Below are 17,722 nucleotides of genomic sequence, written 5' to 3'. Positions count from 1 at the left end.
GCACATTCACATCCATCTCGTAAGAACGAGGCATCTCACGTCAGGGAGTCCCTGTCAACTTCACAATTGTTCCATAATAGATTATTTCAACCAACTGCTATGACCAGGTAGAAAGCTCAGTGTTTGGATAACATTGTTTGCAACAAAGATGTGATGCTCTTTGCACCTGAAAAACATCCTCCTTTAATGTTGCTCTGCTGTTACTGCTGCATGAAACACCTCATTAACTCCAAACCCTGGGATTTTTTTCTCTACTTTCCTGCCTCCCATTTCTTTTTCTCCCTTTGTGCTTTTACTTATGGTCCCCTTAGTGCTGTAACTTTTTTTTTTATGATGCAGAGAATCGAGTTGCTTTCATCGGTGGTTTCGAAGGCAGCCGGCGAGCAGGGGAGATGCTGCGGTAAGCAAAGCTGCGAACGCTGTCATCTGGGCTCCCCTTTTTTAACAAGCTTCACCATTTCAGCTGCTGTATGTGAATGGGAGGAGAGGAAGAAAGAGCGTGAGAGGCGGGGAAGAAGAGAGGGAAGGAGCGAGAGAGGTCAGGAGAGATGAACGGAAGGAGGGAGAGAGGGAGCTGTTCATTCCTTTCCTTTCTCTGAAAATGGAGTGATTTTCCTTCCTTGGGCACAATAGGTCCTCTGTGTCTTTTTAGTGGCGGTGAAGGAAAGAGTGCTCCACACACACACACACACACACTCACACAGTGGTGCACACTCTCAGTCACATATACACACACAGACAGACACACACACATAAGGGAGGGTTGGAACATGTGCAGCCTTGCACACCAATGAGGAAGCTTTCTCTCCAGAACACTCTCTTCTCTTATCTTGCAGCTCTGGGACACTCTTGCGTGTATGAGTGAGAGTGTGTGTGTGTGTGTGTGTGTGTGTGTGTGTGTGTGTGTGTGTGTGTGTGTGTGTGTGTGTGTGTGTGAGAGTGAATGATTGACTCAGTGCATTCATATATTTATATACTGTATGTGTAAATACCCATATCATTGCAGTGTCTTCTCCTTCATCTTACACAAGAATGAAAGGTATAAATAGGTATTTTGTGTGGGTGTCTCGCTCTCTCTTCCACTCTCTGTCTACCTCTCTCGCCCGGCCCACACCGTGTCCCTCTCTATTTGTCACTCTCTCTGAGAGATATGATGGTGGACTATAAATTGGTATTCGTATAGTGTGGTTCAATGTGTGGATAAGCGATTCAGAGATGACTTTGAAGCATACGTGCTGCTGCTTTGACTTGATTTATAAACGGCCTTTTCTGTGTGCGTGTTTGTGTGAACTCCATTATGTGTGTGTGTGTGTGTGTGTGTGTGTGTGTGCGCCATTCAATGATTTGTATTTTATCAGTCTATTTGGTTGCTCCCCTTAACTCACTTTCAATTATGCTTGCGTCATCCCAAGCTGTCATTTCCGTTACAGAGGTTTGGGTTTCATTTAGGGGACAGTACACAGTTCCTCCATCCAAGCTTAATTGTTTCATTGAGCCCTGCAGTGCCCCCCCCCACCTCACCCTTCTCTTGTCCCATTTAACAGATGACCTTAAAATGTGCAATAGAGAGAAAACTGCAGTTTCCAATTGATACAGCTCCCATATGCCTCAGTTGTGTTTTCAGGAAGAATTTGTGTGTCTGACTTGTGTTCTGTCTTTGCTTTTTAGCCATTCTGTAGGGTTGGATTTGTCACTTGTCTTAAGTTCAGCCTATGAGCAGTTCTAGATTCAATCGCTTGAGGGGCCTAAATACAAGTTCCCTCAAGCCAATGGTGCTTAACCCTAAACCACCAGAAACAAATCAGTGCTATACGCTTGATTTAACACAATTTTAGAATATGTGCCATGTCACATGTATGTTTGTTATCTTCACATTAGAGCTGGGGTTGGTAATCCTCGAAAAGCTAGCAAGAGCAGGCTACACTTTAAAACATCCCACATCCCAACCCCACCAGATGATTGCTATTCCATGACTCGCTTGCTAACTTCTGTCTATTATCTCTGCTTCAGCACTGTATGTCTCTCCATAATGTGCAGTGAGAGTGCGGGCAGGCAGGTTGGTTAGTGATGGAAAGAGAAAAAGCTTTCTGAAGGGGATTTGAACTTTGAAGATAAAAAAAGGGTTCCAGAAACAACTTACCCCCCCTAACTTTAAGTAATAGATTCATAAATATCCGTTGGCCTATGTGACTGTTCCTGATCCCTTACATGTTGTATTGGACGATAAAGTGCCATGCCTTTAGCATCAGTCTGGAGAAGTAACGGTCAGTAATGAATGAGTTAAATAATATGTGTTTTCATTTGTCAGGTCAGGTCAGGTTTTCCAAGAAGTCAAGGTTAATCAGGTCAGACCTTAAAGAGAGTGTGAATCGCATTCTGGGATGATTGCTCTCTTTGGATATGTGCACATAATGAAGCTGTTGTATAGAGGTGGCCCTGTGCACAGGTGACAGATTGTTTTTAGACATGAACTCAGGAGAATGTCAGAAGATTCAAAACACACAAGTTTCTGCAGCATTCAGGTGAGCGCCATTGCAGAGTTCAAATATTTTTTGTTTAAAGCACATCGACCCTGGCATTGGCCTGTGTGACTAAAAGCTTTTGAATCAAATTTTTTTCTGATTCCACATCTGCTTGTCCTACATGTGTTGCTCCTCTTTTTCATCTTGATATATTTGTACTTGTTTTTTTGTTCAGTTTTCAGAAACATCACTAATGCACCCACTCGCTTGTGGTGAATCCTCTGGATAATCTCCTGATGTCTTCTCAAGGGGGCTCATTCTGACATTATCCAGAGTTTCTACTAGTGGGCTGGCAGGAGAAACTCCGTAGAATGTCCAGAGCCTTTGACTCATCCGTTTGCACCGCCACACATGGAGAACAACAGGAGGTTAACAGTGCATGTCTGAAGCTATGCGACACACACACATTGTACTAAGGAACACAGAGAGAGTGCACATCAGCAGGGGTCCAACAACAAGTTTTAGCCCTCCGGCGGCCTAATGTGTTGAAGCAGCCATGCCTGGGGGGAGGGGGTTCCAATGCATCCATGTCAGTGGCTCGACAGTATGTTAACATGCAACCTGTGATCTGTGACTGGCTGTGATTGATTTCAAATGACACGACCTTCTATAAAATACTTGAGCAAGGCATGATTAGCCAGAGCGGCTTTCTGAGCAGGTTATATTCAGTCGTGGGTGAACCACTGAAAACTCTGCATGTGTGTGTGTGTAACTGTGCGCGTCATCCCACTATACTTTAGAAATTCAGCGAGCAGTGTGGCATGTCTGCGGAAGATTTACTACACGAGAGAGAAACGACAGGAGAAACGCAAATCGCTCTAAGTATCCTTGACACACAGCCGACGATGTGTACGGCACCGGCGGGGAGAAGGAGTGGGCGGAGCTCTGTGCTAAGTTCTCCCTTTGTTACACAGCAGACGGCAGAGGCAGTAGAGTCAAGCAAGCATGGAGAGAGACACAGACAGAGAGAGAGAGAGAGACTCTGGGCTGGAGGCAGTCTGCATGTAATTTAAATGTTATTAATTCGTTTGCAATGTAATTAGTTTGCAGGCCTAAATCTTAATTTCATCCTGAAACTGCCTGCTCAGGATTAAACAGCCGACACTCAAAGTTAGCGAGTGACTGGCTGATGAAGAAAGAAAAAGAGCCACAGTGTCAAGACACCTTCCTCCAAATGAACGTTAATATGTCAGCATGTCTGCTGGATGTGTAAACAGCAACGCATCTGCCATGACGATGAGGCGTTAATTTGTTAATGTGGTGTTCACAGCTTGTTCCTTCCCCCTGAACCCAGTTGAGTCATTCACTCATCATTTATTTATTCATTTTGGAGGGAAAAGACTATCCTCCATGTATGTCATGGTTCTTTTTAATCCGTTTTGTCAAATGGCAGACATGATGATCACTATGGATCATTGATTTGTAATTTTAAGGTGGTTTAAGCTTCCCAAAACTGGTTATGTCACTGTGCTCCTATGGTTTGTATCAGTTGATTGTGTTTTGGGGTTTGGTCAGTAAGGTTCTGCATTATGGTGGAAATTATTATCAAGATATTGACATTTTCACATACATCAATATTGACAATTATCCAGATAAATGTCACATTATGTGACTCTGTTTGAGCAAAGAATTAGAAAAGCACTTGACAAAGCATTTTTCAAAAATACAAATGTATCAGTGGTGACTTTTCACCTCCAATCAGCATGAAGTGGGGGGCGAATAAAACATTTGCTTCCTGTGGCGAAGCAAACCATCTGGTCTTACATGGAGTGAACTTTGACCCGCGCTATTCACATTCACTCTGACTTTGTGTTTATTCAACCATTTTCCCAGCCCTAATTTAAAGTTTCCATCCACTGAGCTTTTTGGTAAGCAAATATATTTACATATATTTTTCATTGTTTCCTGACAACACGCACTGAACAAATAAACTGACCGATGCATTCCTCTCAGTCAAAGAATATCTGCAAAGTTTTGAAATCAGCATGGTTTACACTCATCTGTTTTCTTTTCAGTCTTTTGTTAAATATTTAAGAATAATGTAATTGACTGTAGCTGATGATTAGAGCTGCACTGCTCTAATCCTGTGATGGGCCTCACTCTTCAGAATCCTCCATCATACACATCCTCCCAATGTGGCGCCTATCACCGAACTCTTAGTATGTTCTGCTGTAGCAGTAAACATTTCTATAATATAATTGGTTGTTGTCGACATACTTTTGAGAATTCAGTTTTAAAAATGTTGTATTGGTTGGAAGTTTGACTGTGGTCTACTGTACTGTTGGCAATGATCCCCACTGCAGCATAAAGTTAAGCACTCACTCACCTCCGGCATGTCAGAGCAGTATTACACCACTGTCTTTGTTCCTGGCATCTTCAGGCTGGAATATAGTGTATGTGACACAGAATGCAGCGGCAGATAAGAAATAAAAAAGCTTTAGCTCTTCTGTGAAAAGGCTTGAATGTCGGGGATGTTTGAAGCAGTTGCACAGATTCTGTTGCCCTGCAGTGTCAGGTCTCTGTTTACCCGAGGTGTGTGAACTGATTGTGCTCTGACAGGATTCTGCAGGGGGGGGGGACTGCATTACCAATTGCACTTTTAATGTTTTGGTATCTGACAGCCAACATTTTTAGAGGCCAGATCATCTATCAGCCAAGGTAAGCTAGGTAAAAGACATTTATGATAAAATCAGCCACATGCCAGTGATTCAATAACTCTGGTGCCTTTCTGGAGATTAAAAGCTTTCTGCAGCAGACACACTCATTTGGTTTCAGGTCATTCTAGCTCTTACATGCTGCTTTACTCTGATCAAGGTTGTTTTACTTTTCCCCTATCAGTGTCCAGTATTGGATATCCGAGATGTTGAATCTGCTTGTATCTGTTTCAGGGCTGCATGGGTGATAACACTTTGATCCAGAGTGGTTTGGTGCTGAGTGTCAGTGGTTGTCGAGCAAGTTGTATCTAACCACGTCTGCAGTGGATGTTTTGTGCAGAAGGTGCAGGACTATATTTTATCACTGTAATGTATTATACGACTAAAAATACTTTGCATAGGTAGAAATCACAAGTTTACCATGGATTTCATCTATGTCAGAGGGCTAAACAGCTGTCAGCTCAAGGAGCAGCTGAGTGAGCTATGGAAATCTGGTTTACCATCGTGATGTGTCATGTTTGAATCATGCTAAATATGCACATGTGGTTTTACAAAACTGAAAAAAGAGGTAAACTCAATTCTTGGAGATGAGAGGAATTTTATTCAGTTGTTTTCCACAAACATGGAATTGATTTTATGGACAGGGTGATGGAATAGTGGTTTGCTCCGTCGACTCAACGGGTCGACTGTGCTGCAGTGCCTCCCGGAGCAGTGCACCAGAACAGTGTATGGCGGTAGTGCACATTGACTTTAGTTGCCACCCGCCAATAAGCCAGACAAAGGAGAAGAAGGGAAAACCTGTTGCAATGTGATTGGGCCTTCAGATCTGACTGTCAAGCTTCTAGAGAACTTTCAGCTCTCTGGAAGGAGACGTCTGTGGCAGGTGCAATTGGAGAACACTACAAGAACCAAAGCCTGCAATGCCATCTGGACATGCAGGTGACTTTGCAAACTTCAGTCATATTGAGAGGTATCCGGAGCTGAAGAGGACAGGGTGATGTGCCTGACAACCTACAATACATCAGAGAGGTTGGTGTGTTCAATGATTTACTCTCGAAGGATGTTGTAAGAATTGAAATGGGCCTTGATAGGGAAAAGGTTCCCTACCTCTGGGATTAGAGTTTTCTCTATCTCCAATCTACTGCTTGTGTCAAGGTCAAAGGAGCTTGACCCGCAGAAACCATTATGTGACAAGAGGATGTAGAGAGACGGAAATCAATTACAGAGAGAGAGAGATAGAGACAGAGCGAGAGAGAAAATACTTTTTTAAGGGATAGAGAGGGAAGGAAAACAGAGATAAAGCAGAATAGTGGAAGCCAGGGTGTAGGAAGAAGAGAAAAGACTGAGTAGACAATCAATAGAGTTGGTTCAATAGGCCGATGGACATGGTTTTGCCTTGAAGGAAGGTGTGTGGGTGTGTTTGCGTGCACAGTGCATGTCCATTCTCTCTTCCTCACACACACCTAAATGAAGCCCAAGGTTTCTTGAACTGGTCACTGTTGGTCAAAATGGATTTTCCTCACTTCTACATGTAACATAAGGTGATATCATAGAGCCTAGGGGTGAGAGAGAGAGAGAGAGAGAGAGAGAGAGAGAGAGAGAGAGAGAGAGAGAGAGAGAGAGAGAGAGAGAGATTTTTTGATTTTTGAAAAATAACTTTATTAGGTACTATTTTTTAAACAATACACATTGAAACACCTAATAAGTTATTTTAAAATACACATTTGGCCATAAATAAATAAATAAAAGAAATCACACAAGATAATCAGCATAAACAAGTTCTTGATTTGTCACAGAACATAAAACATCTTGAAAACACCACAGATCGTTAAAAGAGTCCAGGTCACCTGCTGCTTTATAAAAAACGAAATCAACCAATATTCTGGATTTAATCATGTTGACACAGACAGGGACCGACTCAATGTGGACGTCTTGCTCTACCTTCCTCTTCCTGGTTATATACACAGCCATCTTAGCCTGCTCTAAAACAAAGTTTAAAAGCTGGCTTTTGTGCTTTTGTTTGCGAGTGTATTTAAAACCATAAATAAAACCCTGCTTGTTGAAAACCTCTTTAAAACTGGTAAAAACAACTTGTAAAAACAGAAACAAACCAGAGAGACGGTGACACTCATAAAAACAGTGAAAGAGAGTTTCCTTTTCATCACAAAATGGGCATTTGTCTTCCACTGTGTTCTTGATTATTGATAAGAAAGTGTTCACCGCCAGGATGCCGTGGAGCAACCTCCACTGGAGGTCTCCGTGTCTCTTGCTCAGTGGAGGTTTATACAACGACCTCCACTGAGGTCCGGTTTCCTGGGCTCCAGTAAAGTAGCTCCTCCAAGGAGTGTCTCTCCGTCCGTCCAGTTTTTTAATGTTAAGTGTTTTTACCAATAGTTTGTATAGGTTTTTTCCGGAAGCTCCCTCCAGGGAGACCGGGCGAGCCGGCTGTATCAGAGGTCCAGAACATTCCTTTAAATCCAGTGCCAGAAAAGAGGCGGGGAAAGGGTCCTCAACATTGGGAGAAAAGGACCCATCTTTAAAGGAGTTTAAAAGCAAGATGTCTTGATCTGTGAGTCTTGTCTTCCAGTGGTCCAGCACCCTCTTCATAGTTCGCTCTGATCTGGTCCCCAGTTTGTTGGTCAGCCCTGTGGGATCTTCTAGTTCAGGACCAGTTAGCTCCACCACCTGGCCCAGCGTAGAGATCCCGGCAGCCTGCAGCAGTCTGGAGAGGGTGCCTTGTGCCCAGCAGGGGGGATCTAGAATGGTCCCATACAGGACAGGCTCTTGCAGCAGCCAGTGCAGGGAGTCCCCCTGTAACCTTCGCTCTTTTTTTAAAAGGTTCCAGACTTTAAACACACTCTTATAAAAACCAGGAAGAGATGGTGAGACTGTGTTGTTATTGCTCATTAAAAACAGGCTAAAATCCAGACCTAGGCTGTTAAAATGTTGCAGGATGCACCGGGATAGAGGTCTCCACAGAGCGTCCCTTGGCCCGGTCAGTAATCTTTGGACAAACTGAAGGCGGAAGGTAGCACCCCTGCTGGCCAGGTGGACCAGGCCCTGCCCCCCCTCCTCCGTAGGAAGGAAAAGGACACTCTGTGGGATCCAGTGCATCCTGCCCCAAAAGAAATCTATTAAAACCCGTTGTACCTCTGCCAGGCGAGAAGGTGGAGGATCAACACAGGCCAGCCGGTGCCACAGGGTAGATGAAACTAGGTTATTTATAATTAATGTCCGGCCTCTGTACGACATTTTTGGCAAAAGCCACTTCCATTTTTTTAATCTACCATTAACCTTTTGTAGGACATTGTCCCAATTCTTCCTCATGTGGGTCTCATCTCCCAGGAAGACTCCGAGGTATTGGAGTCCTCCTTTCTGCCAGGCCAGACCTCCAGGCAACCTGAGCCGATCCCCCAGCTTCTCTCCAACCATCAGAAGAAATCAAATTAAAATCATTTACAGTATCAGATAAAAAATCAATGTCTTTTTGTGTATTCACAAGAACAATAAGATCATCTGCATACACAGATAATTTAAAAGATACACTGCACCGGGGGAAACACACGCCTTTTAAAACCTTCCTTAACCTATGGAGCAGAGGCTCGATGGCCAGAGAGTACAACATCCCAGAGAGAGAGCAGCCCTGCCTCACCCCTCTGTTAATGTCAAAAGGAGCACTCAGCCCCCTGTTTATTTTAAGAACACTCGCAATGTCTGTATAGAAGACCCGGATCATGGCTATAAAGCCTGGGTTGAACCCAAAAGCAGCCAAGGTCTGCCATAAGTACTGGTGTTCAACCCGGTCAAAAGCCTTTTCCTGGTCTATGGAAATAAGACCAGTCTCTATTGCCAATGAACTGGAGAGGTCCAAAACATCTCGAATCAAAGTGACATTGTCACTTATGAGCCTGCCGGGCACACAGTAAGTCTGGTCAGGGTGGATGACGGACGCCATTACCTCCCTTAGTCTGAGGGCCAGAGCTTTGGACAGGATTTTGTAATCCGTGCACAACAGAGAGACCGGCCTCCAGTTCTTAAGCTCTTGTAGGTCTCCCTTCTTCGGCAGCAGGGTGATGACGGCCCTCCTGCAGCTCAGAGGTAGCCTTCCGTTCTGTAAACTGTCATTTACTACCTCTAGCAGATCTTGTCCTACGATTTCCCAGAATGACTTAAAGAAATCAGCAGGAAGGCCGTCTATCCCCGGAGCTTTGCCGCTCTGCAGGCTCATAGTGGCTCTGTGCAGCTCTTCCTTTGTAATTTGTGCGGCTAGCTCCGTGTTGTTGCTCCTGCTTACCTGAGGGAGACCATTCAGAAAACTGCTGTGCACATCTGGATTACTTGACCACTCACTCTTAAAGAGGTCTCTATAGAAACCTGTAGCACACTTCCTGATCTCAGACACGTCTGAGACTTCAGAGCCGCTACCCGTTCGTAAACAGTGAATGGTCTTCCTTTGCCCATTTTTCTGCTCCAGACCAAAGAAGAACTGGGAGGGGGCATCCATCTGCGAGATGTTCATAAACCGGGACCTGACCAGAGCTCCCTGTGCTGAAATGCCCAGCAGGTTGGCTATAGCCGACTTTTTGGTCTTGAGGGAGTCTAAATGCCCTCGATTTCCTGTAGAAGCTACTAAAGATTGTAATTCTTCTACTTGTCTCTCCAGATCTCTCATTGTCCGGGTTAAATCTCTACTGACATTGCGAGTGAACTGCTGGCAAAGTTGTTTTATTTTAGCTTTTCCAATGTCCCACCACTGCTGAATGCTACTGAAGGCAGGCCTGCTCTCTCTGTGGGAAAACCAAAACAACTTAAAAGCATTTCTAAAAGCCTGGTCATTTAAAAGAGCTGTGTTAAAATGCCAATAGGCGCTCTTTAAACGAACATTTCTAATAAAAACGGAGCAAGAGACTAAACAATGATCAGTAAAACCCACAGGCTGAATAAAACACCTTTTAAAAATATTTAAATGGTGTTTAAAACAATAGAGTCGATCCAATCTAGCCAGGGATAAAACATTGTCTCTTGCATGGCTCCAGGTGTATTGCCTGTGATTACTGTTAAAAACCCTCCACACATCAGATAGTTCATGTGCCTCGGTTATCTGATTCAGCCTGAGACCTGATGCGGGATGTGGCTCTAAGTGATTTCTGTCCAAGGTGGGATTTTCTGTGCAGTTAAAATCACCTCCTAAAAACATAAAATCATCACCACTACAGTTTTTGACAGTCTCATCTAAAATGTTTAAAAGTGCCATCCTGTCCACTCTATTGGTGGGTGCATAGACATTTAAAAACACCAGCTTTATATTCTCATATTCAGCTTTTACTTTTAACAATACACCTGGAATAATCTCTTCTGCAATAAAAGAAAGTGGTAAAAAACTCCTGGCAAAAAGAATCCCCACCCCCCCACTGCAGCTGGACTTATGACTTAAAATCGCTTCTCCATTAAAAGCCCTCTTCCATTCACACTCAATGTCCTCGGTACTGTGGGTTTCTTGTAAAAACATAACATCTATCCTGTTAATGTCCATAAGTTTAAAAACAGCCGCTCTTCTAAAATCAGCTCTGGCTCCATTTACATTCAAAGTGCTGATTTTAAAATCACACATGGATAAAAGATAAAGAAAAACAGTCAGAAAACAGGTCAGTAAAAGAGAAGAGTAAAAAGACTTTCTAACACTCGTCATCATCAGTGACTATTTCGCAGTTAACCCTCAACATGAGTTTCCGGAGTCTGTAAATCTCCTGGTCTGTTATAAAACCATCGCTGCCTGTTTTCCTGGTGAGCGGTTTAGCGGACTTTAAAAATAGTTTTAAGTCAGGGAAATGATCCTTAAGTGAAGTCAGGTGTCTACCTGAGAGGGGGGGGTCACACTCCCCTGGCTGGACCTCAGCCCACGGCTTGCTTTGCATGCTTTTGCACTGCTGTGCCCTGACCCTGAATTTTTCCGTTTTTGTGTAATTTTAAACATTTCTTCATCACTCATGCCATCATCCATCTCAGTTTCATCTATATCAATTGGTTCTGGCTGGCTGTCGGTTTTTTTTCTTGCCTGCTCAGAAACACTGTTCACAGCGGGGGTTCCCCCCTCGACTCTCCGGGGCTTCGGAGGCTGCCTCCGTCTCCAGCACCCCCCCCCCCCCCCCCCCCCCCCCCCTCCACCAGAGGAGCGGGAGGCTCTGTCAGCTCGCGGAAGCTCCCCGCCAGTGGCAGCAGTGGCCGCTGCCGCAGCGGTAGTGACGGCCCGAGTCGGAGCTGCCACAGCCGGGGCCGGGGCCGGGGCTGCTGCCGACGCTGTTTCCGCTGCCTCAGCCGGGGCCGGGGCCGGGGCCGGAGCTGCCGCGGCCTCCGCCGCAGCTGCCGCGGCAGCTCGCTGCGCTCCACCCTTCCCCGGGCAGGAGCGGGCCAGGTGCCCCTCCTGCCCGCACTCAAAACACTTCATATTTTCAGATGTCACAAAAATCACATAATTAAACCCCTCAATTTTAAACGAAAAAGACATGTTCATCTCCTTGGTGTTATCTTTGAGGACCATGTAAACTTGTCTCCGGTGACTCACTACGTGCCTCAGTTTGGCCGTACCGGGACAATTCTTTGGCCAGAGTATCGTTTTTAATGAAGGGGGGTGCATTGGATATTATCACCCGCGCGGCTTCTGCCACACTGCTTTCCACCGCGGGGATCAGCTTAATGGCATGTCGGCGAGTCAGACTCTCAAAGTCTGCTGCCACTGCCGCTGCCACAGGCATGCTGCCTGTTAGCACACACGCACACACACTCACACACTCACTCAGCAAAACTAATCTAAACAAAAAAACACAACTAGAGAACTAAAGACAAAACAGATAAACATACACCTAAATGATAAAGCTCAGTAAAGTTAAGTCTTAAACCCACAATACCTTTCACACTCACACACAGCTCTCAGCTCCACGCTCACTCCGCCATGACAGAGAGAGAGAGACAGAGACAGAGACAGAGACAGAGACAGAGAGAGAGAGAGAGAGAGAGAGAGAGAGAGAGAGAGAGAGAGAGAGAGAGAGAGAGAGAGAGAGAGAGAAGGTCGAGCAAGGTAAAGACGCAATGAAAAAGAGAGACAGAAAGAAAAGGGAATGAAAATGAAGAGATCCCGCCCTGGGGCCTGTGGGGTCATTCTGAATTCATTTCCTCTAATGGAGCTGGCTCACTTTAAATCACACCAGAATCAATGCAGATCTACACTAAGTCCTGGGTTGTTGAGTGGCTGCTGACTGGGCCTGTATTTACAGACAAACCAAAAAAGACTGAATCTCATCTAACAACCCTCCCATCTGAACAGGAGCATGTTTTCCGGGACAAACCAAAATTAGTTAACCCCGCCTACCCCATGTGGGCGGTCTTGTGTTGAAGTTGGGTCCTCTACCAGAAGCCTGAAGGCTCTGCACAGCATCTTAACTGTTCCTAGGACAGATATGTCAGATATTCTTCCAGGAATCTGCTGGAGCACCATTCCATATTTGGGAGTTTCAAGCCGAAATGCTCCGATTACCACTGGCCCCATTGTTTTCTTCACTTAAGCCTTACTTCACTGTGGCTCAGTGGATAAGACCACTGTTTTGGTACATGAGGTCAGGTCAGGGCAGGACAAGACCCTTCGGCAAGGTCCTTGATGCTACCAGCCTAACTCAGACATGAGTGTAACAGCAAACATGAGACACGGACGTCACATGGGTTACCATGTCATGTGTTAGGGAAGCAGGTCAACATGGAACAAGACAAGCATGTACCAGGGAAGAGAACATGGACTTGTTGTAATGTTTATTTATCAATGAGTCCCCTATGTAAGACTAAATTAGGAAGAATATAATTTATCTATTATTTGTGCATTAATGTTGAATTTTCTTATATGCAACACTAGCCAAAACTACTTCTAAATATTAGACCCCCTGGGTTTTAGGCCCTCTTTAGCAGCACCTGCTACTTGCCCAGTTAAGAGTAGCACTTTTAAATAGAAACAGTGTCATGCTGTATAGCTAATTTTTGGAGGGTATTTTGCAATTGCCCCTGAGAATAACTGTCAATAAATTAGTGTATTGAAATAACTTGATTGAGACAATCAGTAACTTTGGTTTTAATAATGTCAACAAAAAAAAGATCCCATACCATGTATGTAGAATTTGTTTGTATAATTTGATGGAACGTTAACATACTGCTTTGTATATTCATTTTAGGAAGGCATGTGATACTCATGAGTGGTGACAAAAACAGACTAATTAATACGTTACTGAGAAGAAAACAAAGAAGAAATTAAACTATGGAGGGGAAAAAAAGGATAGTACAGCAGCAACTCATATTCATATTCAAGAAATAGAGATGTAAAAAGACAGAAAAGACAGAAGAGAGCGGAAGGAAAAAAAAAGGAGGTACATGAAGGAACGAAGAAGAGTGGATTTTGTCGTCTTCAAATCCCAATAATGTCATTGTAACTCAATCCTGAGGCTAAACGAGAGAAAGAAAAGAGTTGTCACTGTGATTTCCATATCAAAACTAAACCCTTGTACAGCTTCTACACAGCTCTTACCGTGACTGACATGTATTTTGGTAGAAGATTAACTATGAGTTTGTGATGATGATGAGTAGCAGAATGGAAAAAAAATGGGTAGAGAAGAAGAGCTAAGGCTTGGTTTGCCCAACCGTCCACAGTTTGTAGTCAGAGCTGGTTTGAAGATGTTAACAGTAAAACACATTTTAAAGCTCATAATAACTATAACATCACAATAAAATCATAACAGCACACAACATAAAAACATTGTAAAATGATAAACTAATCTCTCCTGTACACACACACCTTCAGCCACATGAGTAGAAGAGCAGATCAATAGTCATTTGATCGTTAGAGGCTGTATAGAAAGAGTGAAAGGAGGGCCGGGGACTGGAGCGGAGCTCAGTGTTGACTGTTTGCCGCTTCGATAGACTGCCGCCTTTCTGCATGGCTCAGCACAATGTGGAGAGAGTTTTCTTCTCCCGCTCAACACTCCCGGTTTCTCCCCACTCAAGATAACACAGCGGCCCTCTGGGAGGCAGCAAACTGCGATCATTCACTGGCTGATTGATTGTTTGGCTGCTCTGTTTAACTTTTTTTTCCCGCTTCACATTGATTCACTCTCGTTTCCTTGCAGTGTTCCTATGATTAGACTTTCTCCCTGTTTCTAATTCAAGTTCTTTCTTCCTATTCATTTCTGTGGAGTCCTGTGAGACAAGTAGTATTGCAGTGACAAGATACCTGTTTTTTTTACTAATAAACCTTGAAAATGGATCAATGGAACAAACCAAATTGTGTTAAGATCACAATGGGGTATATTTGGAGGCACAAATATTTAGAATATACATCTCATTAATATAAAAGTGCTTAAATCATGTGTTTTTTGACCACTCAAAACCACTGTGGGCTTCACATGGGCTTTGAATAGTTTACAAAATAAGACTGTCTCATCCTTTACACACACGCACACACTTTACCCTTTAAAATTAACTAGGGCATTGCCAGTTCTACACCTGCCTGTTGGAATGGGCTGTTTGCTTGACCTGTGGTGAGGCTGGTTGCAGCTTTCTTTCTGAAACTGTAAGAGTAATTGAGCTGCGGCAGAACCCCGAAGCTGCTGACCTGTTGACCTGTGGAGTCCCAGCTGCCGCCTTGGTTCCTTCAAAGTTTATTAATAAGGAGGGTATGTCACAGTGTGCAAGCACAAGGCAGATCTTATCCGAAAATTTACAGAAACAAAAAATATGCACTTCATTTCCTCGTTTTTGTCCTTTACATTACCTTCCTGCTGACTTGAGCTGCCTGCAGGCTGATGTGCCTCGTTTTCATTTGCACATTGCAAAACTACTGAATGGACCCAAATGACATCCACACTTTGCAGATAAGTGACCATGTTTACGCACAGATCCGGAATCCATAGTTTATATTCAGGTTGAGTGGAACTGAGAGTTTCTCAGCTCATTTCAGCCACAAGCATTTCAAAGGAACTCTTATTTTTTGTTCATCAAAACATCTTTCCATCTCATTTCCCCTTTACAAAACAGAGAGAGAGAAGGAGAGTAGGGGGAGTCGAGCATCTTCTCACACACAGAGACACAATCACCGTTTTTATTTTTGTTCCTGTACCGCTCAGCTGAACTCTGTTTGAATTCTATCACCGCATCTCACCATTTAATTTCCTCCCTAATTAGCTGCCTTACATCGGTGGGGGATGTGTCGTCTGCTGCCCAGTGGAGCTGCTGCAGTCTGTTGACATGCCAGCACTCGGAGTGTGAGATTGTGTGGGGAGGGCTAGTCAGTGCTGAAGTATTTGTGAGTGAGTGAATGAGTGAGCGAGAGAGAGAGAATAAATCAATAGCCAGTTATCAGATAGGGCTGGTTAAGGCCCTTTCTCTCTCCAAGGAGAGAAGAGTTAAGGCCTCTTGGAAAAATGCTCACGGCAAAGTTCATGTTTATTCAGGAGCATGCATGCTGACGCACACAAACACACACAGAGTAATAAACAGGGATGTTTGCTTCATTTCAGAATCACTCAATTGCACCCAGTCCATTTCTTTGTGTGTGTGTTTCCTGCATTAATGAGTGTGTGTCAGTGTCTATGTGTACACAGGCAATAGTGTGGCAGCCATAGATGAATGAGTGTACCTGGATGCAGTTCTGTTCCTTCCTGGGTGTCGGACAGCAAATCTGTTTGACACGACATGACTGGGTGTGTGTGTGTCTGTGTGTTTGTGTGTGTGTGTGTGTGTGTGTTGTATCTTTGTTTAGGTATGTGTGGGCTGCTGAAGTCTGTGACATTTAATACTTTTGACAACGAGTCGGTGCAGGCTGGACCTGTGGGAACTTTTCAAGTCAATATTTCAATACAACACCCACAATTCCTCGCAGCCAAAGACAGGAAGTGTAAACAGGAGGCGCAGTAAGTGAGGGATTTTGTCAGTCCGAGGTGATATATGGAGGTTAACAAGGTGTGTGTCTGTGTGTGTGTGTGTGTGTACAACACTCTTGAATGATTTTCTATAAATCCCTGTATTTTCACCCTCCACTTTACTTGTGTGCACTGGAGCCTGCTGTTGTGTAGCTGTATGTTCTCCTTCATGAAGCTCAGCTGCACTTTGTGACTGGGCTGTAATTTGTGTTGAGGGTCAGGGTGCTCAACACAGTGGAAGAAGAGCAGAGGAGAGAGAGTTTTAAAGTTTTTCTCCTGTGTTGCAGATGGTTACAACATTTTATTTCCATCTGTGTTGACACCAGGGCTGTAGCTACCACTGGGCACATTCAAGAGGTGACATGCTCTCATTTTTTCCAATTTATTTTTGGGAATGTATAGATTTTTACAATTTGAGGAGGAACCATGGTGCGTACAATACTACACAACATACACAACACCTTAAAGAGTTTATCTATCTACTAATCCTGCCTGACAGTCTGTATGTGGAATGCAAATTTTGTGCATCTTATCGACCTCACACTGGGGATGTGTTTTGTTAGTGGCCCAGTGAAGTGCAGTGTCGAATTTGGTACAATTTGGACACACAATACTTTTAATATAAAAGGAAATAAAGTTAGTAGGCAAACAGCACCTTGCAGTCAGTGGGGGTGGAACAGTGGGCCTTCAGTCTACTGACCTTGTTGAACTTGTCTTCGTCTACCTCCACACAACTACAGCACTGGTCAGTAAATGGGAAAAACTATGGGTCAAAGTGACCGTCTGATAATTTTGATGACCATAACATTTTACATTCCCTATTTCGTACTGATACACAGGAGACACAAGTGCTGAATGTTAGCAACAACATTCAAATAATCACTTCCTCTTTAGCAATTAGTCTCGAAAAGAAAAGCACAACGTTCATTTTGTTGCTGCAATGCTTTACATTTTGCTGAAGGTGATCTTGGGTCTGAAGATTGAATGGATTGCTTAACACATCTGATGACACCAGTGAAGTCAATTATTGAAACTTCAATAAAAGCCACACACATGAAAAGAAATAAAGCAAAGGATCTTCATTGTAGATACACCAGGTAGGATAAACGTAAAGATTTGTTAACTGCACTCTGCAACATAGATTGTTTTTAACACGCCCTGCAACGTCCAGCACACAAACAATAAAATGTGACAGTATATTAAACTGTTGAGAAGAAACAAAGTTTGTCAAGAGCATCTCATCCGTCTAATAATCCCAGAATACTCAGTTTGTCTCACTGGCATGTACAGAATGGGCACTGCACTAGTTCTTATATAACGTGTGATTCATGTTCACTTATAACATTTATTATCACCAATACAGAGAGGTGAGATGTTTGCATAACATGGGTAGATAAAGGTTCAGAGGTCAGGGGAATGGATAAACTGCACCAGAGTTGAATCACACCAACATTTTTAAATGAATAACTTAGAAAACTATTTCGCTACAACGTTCCACATCTATGGTGCCTGTGATGATATGTAATAATCAGGATCAGATCAATTGTGAAGTAATTGTAAATGTTCAAAGATTTTTATTTGATTTTATTGTCCA

The sequence above is a fragment of the Limanda limanda genome, chromosome 10 (assembly GCF_963576545.1).
Source record: "Limanda limanda chromosome 10, fLimLim1.1, whole genome shotgun sequence".
In the NCBI taxonomy this organism is placed as follows: Eukaryota; Metazoa; Chordata; class Actinopteri; order Pleuronectiformes; family Pleuronectidae; genus Limanda; species Limanda limanda.
Note: the sequence above shows the minus strand (reverse complement) of the source record.